Raw genomic sequence first — 8,662 nt, forward strand, 5'->3', positions numbered from 1 at the left:
GACATTTCATAGAGTGATTATAACTTGAATGATGAATTCTAAGGCTTCAACATTCTGATAGGTGAGTGCATAGACCCTTACTTGACCTCTCCCTCTAGGTCTTGGCTATTATTGCTCAAACGTTTATTAAGGAACTCCACGTTGATATTATTTCCATTGGCAGTCCCTCTACATGTGTCCCGATTGTTAATAAAAGAAGCATATACATTATCTCATGAGGCATGAGGTGAAATCATGATCAGTATTTCTATAAAAATAACATCTTATGCTAACTTGATTACTTTGAGCTCCTAGTTGAGACTTATAAAATTAAAGTTAGAACAAAACTCATATCTTCTATCGCTTCTAGCTCGGACCTTTGTAGCTGTTTTGAGTGTGGAGTTTATGAAAATAAAGCAAGTTGGAACCTTCTACCTCTATTTTGAATGCAGAGTTTGTGAAAATAAAGTAAGATCGGACAAAATATTTTGAATGTGGAGTTTGTGGAAATAAAGCAAGCTGAGACCTTTTGTCCTTATTTTGAGTGTGAAGAATGAGGTAATAAAGCAAGCTAGCACCTTCTATCTTTGTTTTGAGTGTGGAGTTTATGGAAATAAAGCAAGCCGAGACTTTCTATCCCTGTTTTGAGTGTGGAGTTTGTGGAAATAGATGTTATGAGTGTTTTATTATTGTTAGTTTCAAAGTTGATCATCAATCTGAATTATAGAGACAACTTGATTCGATACACCTTTAAATCTTTAAGCATAATATGAATCAATCAACAATACAAATTTCGAGATGAGAATGTCCATGATGATATTAAGGTTTAGATGAAACTATGCGCTCCCTGGTGTAAAAAAAAAAAAATACTCGTTAAGAGGTTCTCGATATGATTCCTCAAATCAACCTATATATATAGAGAGAGAGAGAGAAAATAAAATTAGTATCAAAAATAGGAGAGAGAATCTACAGTTGAATGATCCTTCTTTGTTCAGGGTCTTTAATCTCTTATCATTAGAAAAATATTTTTTAATTATTTATAATTTAGATAATATATTCTTTTGTGATTTGTGATGACGATCTTGTTAGCTTATTTTTATCATATTTGTTGGTTGATGTATATGTGTCATGTAATATCCTGATTAATCTCACATTGAAAATAGATAAAATTAAATTTATCTTATAAAAGTTTGATGAATATTATATTATTAATTTAAAACTTAAATGTTTGACTAGTAGTTTGAGTTAAACGAAATTGATAAAATCAATTAGCCTATCAAGTACAAGTCATAATATTTGATATCAAAACCTAGCATTTTGAAATATTATAAAGAGGGTAATTATATATGACCCGATCCGAAGGTGAAATATTTAATCCCTTCTTGCCCTAATCGTAATTTTATTATTTTTTAATCATTAAATTTATACACCTGCTCGATTGTATTGCTCCTGCACCACTCGATCATCGCCGCACTTGCATCGCTCGCCAGTGTTGCACTTGAACCGTTCGTCGTCGCCGCACCTGCATGGAGGGTTGGGGAGCTTTTTCATTGCATGTGAGGATAGCGATCTTGGAGTCTTGCAGGCAGGTGATGAGGTCATCTGGGTTCATGTTCAGGGATGACTGGGTTTCCACGATCATTGGTTCATCTGTTTGCTTTTGCTTCTCCTTGCATGTTCACTCAGTTGCATCAAATTGTTTACCTGCATAGATGAATTATGCTCTTTATTCTTCTGTATATAGCGACTTTTAAACTATAGATGTCATTTTCTTTCGTTCGTGTACAACCAGCCTTAGAATATTGCAAATCAAAGAGAATTGTTACTGGTGATCATAGAATATTTGTATGTGCTTTAGCAATTTGGTAGTTATATAACCCTTATGGCGCACAATCGCTAATCTTCGACATTGTAGCACAGATCAGTGTATTGGGGCATGATTATTTGACATTATTTTGAACTTTCCCATACTATTTTCAACTTTTTGAGAATTCATGAGTAACTCAGTAGGTTTCATTCTAATTGTTGATTTGGGGGGTTTTCTGTACTATACACGTCAGGCTTCGATTCTACCTTATAGAATTCGGAAGTAACTCATCAGGTTTAACTCAGTAGGATGTTCTCCTGTCCACAGTGTGCTACTTGTCTCTCATAGATTTGATTCAACTTGTAGTATTTTACAAGCAATGCTGGTCCGACATATTTTGACCTCCGCAGATCAAATAGTTCTTGACATATTTTGACATAAAAGGAAAAGTTAATTCATTTTTAAATTATATTATCTATCAGAATTTTGACAATGGTTTTAGGATATTCACTAAATTTTATACTTTATTATAGTATTTTTTATAAAATTTTAATTTAAGAATATAACACATATTATGATTTAACAAATATGCATTCAACATACTAACTCAAAATAAAAAAATTTAAACACATTAAGAAGGTTTCATCGTTTAATAACTCAATAATAGGATCTTTGTCTTTATGCCTCATCCTCACTCTTCTCATGATGTACTAAAATTACTATTAGGGCCATTACACTCAGATTATTGATTTTCATCGATATTATACTCAACGAGATTCAAAAATTTATTGACCTCGATGAATAGCGGGAGCACCATGGTATAAGTGGAGACGCACAGGCAGCAAGCTTCTTTGATGATGATGAGATTGTCATCGGCCAAGGCGGGGATGATGGATTGGCTGGTGAGCAGGGTGCAACGAGTGAGCTAGGTCCGGTGCGACAGTTGAGCAGTTTCGATGCAACAACAATGAGTGGTGTAAGAGAGGCGACGATCGAGCGGTATAGAGGTAACGATAATCGAGTAGGTCTAGTGTGATGGGCTCGAGCGATACAGGAGTGACAATGATGAGCGGTTCAAGTGCGACGGCAACGAGCATTACAAGTGCAACAATGGTCGAGTAGTGCAAGAGTGACAATAGTCGAGTAGGTGTGATGGACGAGCGATTGGAAGTAGGTCAAAAAGAGGAGAGGAAGAGAAATCGATTAAGACAAGAAGTGGATACAAATTTAATAATTCAAACAATAATAAAATTATATTTTTTATATTTTTCATTTGCGCTTTTTTGTGCGTTACAACATAAAAAAATTTGGGATCAAATGTTTCATCTTCGTAAATATAGGGATCCCAAATTTTTAAAATATAACAATTGGAATGCTAACCATAGTTAACTATAAGGGATAATCTGTAATTATCCCTATTATAAATAATAAAACCAACTCTTAGTCTAAAAATTTGGTAAAGTTTATTGAATAATAATAATGAAAGATATAATATTATGTCACTTATACTTATTTTCCAATAGCTTTATAATATCTTCAGCACCTTAACAAAAAAAAATTATAATTCTATTGGAAAATATTTTTCAATAGCTTTATAATATCTTCAACACCTCAAAAAAAAAATTATAATGCTATTGGAAAATATCCTAAGTGAGCCTGATAAAATCAGAATATATTAGAAACTATTAATAAGATTCAAATGGGTATTTAAGAACATTATCACTCAAATGGGATCAAGAGCTCTTAAATCATTGGATGACTAGGCACATTACATCAACCAATACATCAACCAATGATTTAAGAACATTATCACTCAAATCATTGGATGACTAGGCACATTACATCAACCAATAAAAATGATAAAAGTAGGCTGACTAAATCCAAATCACAAATCACAAAAGGATAGATTCTCTAAATTATGAATGATTAGAAAATATTTTTATAATGACAAAAGATTAAAGATCTTGAATTACAAACAAGGATAGATAGATTCTCTCCTACTTCTTATACTTATTATTTTGAGATTTTTACTTTTTCGATTTATATATTGATTTAAATGTCAAGAGAATTAAGTTGAGAATCTCTTAATGGATATGCATAAGATTCATCTAAACCTTAGTCTCAATAGTCTAATCTCGAAATTCATGTTATACCTGATGATTCTATGTATAGGTTGACTTTAAATCTTGATCTATAGTAGAATGATTTCTACCATGGATCAAGATTTAAAGTCAAATCAAATCAAACACATCGGTGATCAGCTTTAGAACCAACAAAAGAAAGAAAAAAAAAACACTCATAACATCTATTTCCACAAATTCCTCACTCAAAATAGGGAAAGGTCCTACTTTATTTCCGCCATCCTCCACACTCAAAATAGGGACAAAAGGTCCTAGCCTCATTTATTTTCACAAATTTCACACTTAATACAAGGACAGAAGTTCCCAGAAGCAAAAGAAGATATATTTTTGTTCTAACTCCAATTTCAATCCCACGGTAAAAATAAACCTAATCTTCCTCAAAAAGCTTTTGTCAAAAAACAAAGAAAAGCAAAGACAAGACAAATCATCAACTCTCCTTTTTGGATATTATCTAAAAGTAGCAGTTAAAAGAATTAAGGATGATTTTTTTAAAATTTATGTATTTTCACAAAGAGTTGTTTTATTTTTATTTTTATTTTATTTTTTGCAAATAGTATCTTATGTTTTAATTAATATCTGAAATACTTCTGCTGTTATAATGTTTTGGTTTGTTATAGTATTCTGACTATCACAACAAAAATATTGTTAAGTTTATTTAAAAATATTATAAATTATACAACTGAACTTATAACATTAGCCAAACTATTATAATGGTTTATGAGTAATGATAATCAAAGAGACATAATATTATATTACTTATAATATTTTTTAATAGTTTTATAATATTTTCGGTATATCTCAACGAAACATTGTAACACTATCGGAAAACATTGTAAGTGAGCCCAATGAAATCAGAACATATTAGAAAATATTGATAGGATTCAAATAAGTATTTATAATAGTTTAGGAACATCATCACCCAAATAGGATAAAAAATTGACTTCTTACATTATTTTGACCACTACAATAAAAATATTATAACACCTGCTTAAAAATATTATAAATGATTCAAATGAACTCCTAACATCAACTAAAATAATCACCAATCTAAAAATATGGTGTCATAATTGTCTACAAGTAATGACAACCAAAGAGTAACAATATCACTTATATTATTTTTCAATAACTTTATAGTGCTTTCAGCATCTCAATAAAACTATTATAAATACTATTGAAAAATACTGTGCATCAGCAAAATAAAAACATAGTGTTTTGACCAAAACATTATACCATCTCCTAACCTTGAAAGTCAAAAGAAAAAAAAGTCATCCGCATTATGTTTGAACCATCCCAGAAAGATCCAATTAGAGAAAACAGAAACGACCTCATAATGGATCTAGAGAGGATCAGTAGCAACAAAAGTTATCTTATTAAAAGATAGAATAAGAAATTAATTTTTTTTTAATCACTAAACAAGCATCATTAAGTCTCCCATTGACTCAGCAGAAATAACATGTAAAGAAGAATGGCCATTTGGTTTGACCAAATTGTCTCTAGAGAGGATACTATTTTCTTGAGAGGCGGGCAATTGAAAGCCGACTTTGTCGTGAGGCAACTGCTTGTCAAATCCCAAGTGATCAAGTCGCTGATGACACCATCACTGATGAGAATAAATAGGCGCCACAGAGTGCACTAATCATTGGCATCATCAACAGCACAAGAAAAAAGAACACTCATCAGAGCTTGATTAGTCCACCCTAAATCTAATATTTTATTGGACTTTCCCCTATTCTCCTCCATGATCCCTTGCAACTATGTAAAGATTAAAGGACTGAGCTGATAGAGGGCTTCACCTCTACTGATATCAGTCATCTTCGGAGCACATTGAAAGCATAACCTCTTTTCAAAAAGCTGAGCCATGCTTGAACTTGTCAAATTTTCCAAAAACCTAAAATAATCAACTGAATATAATATGCATATCAAATTATTATTATTATTTTTTTTTCTGTACTATGATTCAAGTATTTTATTTCTTTCATTTAAACATTATATAATATGCCTATTAGACATCTGATGACCCTGCAAAGTTTGTTTTAAATTTAATCACTTCACTTTTGTACATTATTCGTAGGTGACAAAGATAGAATTTGAGCCCCGGGACATTGTTTTTGTTTTGATGGAGGGACAATGACAAATTTACATGTAGGTTTGCTCATCACCAATCTATTTTCTTCTATATAGATGGTTATATGAAGATTAGGGTAAAGTTCGATTCTTTACGAGCAGGTGTCGTAATGTGATCCTTTGCTGATGCCTATCATTGTGGAAGGATAGTTGTCTTGTATCCGAGAATACATCCCTCAACGTAGCTTTGCGAGCTTCGATCAGTTCCCTACTGATCGTTGATGGTCACCATGGGCGAGTTTTAGGGGCGGAAAGGAGATGGAAGATTGCGGAGGGTGAGGCCGGAGGAAGTGTTGACATGGGAAGCTAAAAACATCATTCGAAGTGTTAGTTTGGCAAGTCTCATAGTCCCACATCGGGAAAATCAGACTTGTTGTCTCGTCTTGGAACTATAAATAAGGGCCTGAGCTTTGAAGTCAGATGCACCACAAGAAAACCTAAGTATTTACTTTGGTTTAAGTTCACACTCGGTTAAATAGGTGGACTTATAGTTTGGGTTTTTCTTGTTTAGTATTTTTGGGTGTTTTATGGCCTAGGAACATCTTCCTAAGGCATTTGTAATAGTTCCTTTTCATAGTAGTGATTTGCTCCTCTTTAAGTTAATTGACCGAACCACGTAAATCTGGTATTCTTGTCGCTTTTATCTTTTCGCTTTATTGTTTTTATTGTGTTGCCAAAATTACATTATGGTAAATATCTTGAGGTCAGCTCTAACAAACTGGTATCAGAGCTTGGTTTCAGGATCTTTTGGCAACGATGATAATAACAAAGATCGTTGTCGAGAAATTCGACAGAAATGTCAACTTCGGCATGTAGCAACTCAAGATGAAGGTCATTCTGATTTAAGACGGAGTTGATTTGACACTTCAGGGTGCTGAGAATATTCCAGATGGTACGTCAAAGGAAGATCTTACGGGTATGGATAAGAAGGCCCAATCCAACATCATTTTAAATCTCTCTGATGAGGTTTTACGGGAGGTAGCTACGGAGACTATGACTAAGAGCATGTGGGACAAACTTAAAGCCTTGTATATGAAGAGGACAGTGGAGAATCGTCTCTACTTGAAGTAGAGTCTATATATGCTTCGGATGACTGAAGGTACATCTATACTCTCACATCTTGATATGTTTGATTCTTTGGTTATGGATTTGGAGAATATAGATGCAAAAATTGATGATAAGGATAAAGCTTTGTTACTCTTGTGTTCTCTTCCCCAATCTTTTAAGCATTTCCATGATACTTTGATTTATGGAAAAGAAACAGTTTTGTATCAAGAAATTAAATCTGCATTGAAATCTAAGGAGCAGATAGACAGGAATATCACTGGGGAAAGTAGAGGGAATCAGGCTGAAGGTATGGTTATTAGGGGGAGAATGGATAAAAAAGAATTTGATAGTAGTAGATCTAAATCTAGATCTAAATCCAGACATAGAAATTTGAAATGCAGATATTGTCATAAAATGGGGCACATTAAGACTGATTGTTTTAAATTGAAAAATAAATCAAAACAAAAGGAAAAACTTGTTGAGAAAACTATTGAGTCCGTTGAAGCTAGTGTAGCATCTGATGAGAATGTTGAAAATATTTTCTTTGCTACTCATGATAGGAGGATGTCTAAAATTGAATGGATTTTAGATTCAGGTTGTTATTATCACATGTGTCCCAACAGGGATTTGTTTTCCACATATGAATCTTGTAATGGTGGAATTGTTTTGATGGGCAATAATGCCGCGTGTGATGTTGTTGGTAGAGGAACAATCCGAATTAAAATGCATGATGGTATTGTGAGGACGCTCACTAATGTTAGACATGTTCCTGATTTAAAAAAGAATCTCATCTCTTTAGGCACCCTAGAGGCTCTTGGGTGTAAATACACAGCTGAAGGTGGAGTTATGAAAGTTTCTAGAAGTGCTCTTGTTGTTATGAAAGCTTGTAGGTCTGGTAGCTTGTATATTCTGCAGGGAACTACTGTCATAGGTTCGGTTGCAGTTTCGTCATCATCATTGTCTGATTCTAACATCACCAAATTATGGCATATGCGTTTGGGTCATATGAGCGAAAAAGGTTTGAGCATATTGAGCAAAAGGGGTCTACTTTGCAGACAGAGTACTAGGCCACCTGATTTTTGTGAACACTGCATTTTTAGAAAGTAGAAAAGAGTCAGCTTCACTTCTCCGGTAGTTCACAAAACGAAAGGTACTCTTGACTATATTCATTCAGACCTTTAGGGTCCAGCTCATGTTCAGTCTAAGGGTGGTGCCCGGTATATGTTGACTTTCATTGATGATTATTCCAGGAAAGTTTAGGCTTATTTTTTGAAGCATAAAAATGATGTTTTTCTAACCTTTAAACAATGGAAGGCTTTGATTGAGAAACAAACAGGTAAATAGATTAAGCGGCTTCGAACAAATAATGGCATGGAATTTTGTGAAGGTGACTTTGAAGAATTTTACAAAAATGAAGGAATTGCTCGGCATCGCACTATTAGGATGACGCCTCAACAAAATGGTGTGGCCGAACGTATGAACAGAACACTTGAAGAGAGCAAGGTATATGATCTCAAATGTAGGGTTGACAAAGGACTTTTGGGCAGAGGCGATTAATATAGCC

Source organism: Musa acuminata, chromosome BXJ2-6 (genome assembly GCF_036884655.1).
Source record: "Musa acuminata AAA Group cultivar baxijiao chromosome BXJ2-6, Cavendish_Baxijiao_AAA, whole genome shotgun sequence".
NCBI classification, from domain to species: Eukaryota; Viridiplantae; Streptophyta; class Magnoliopsida; order Zingiberales; family Musaceae; genus Musa; species Musa acuminata.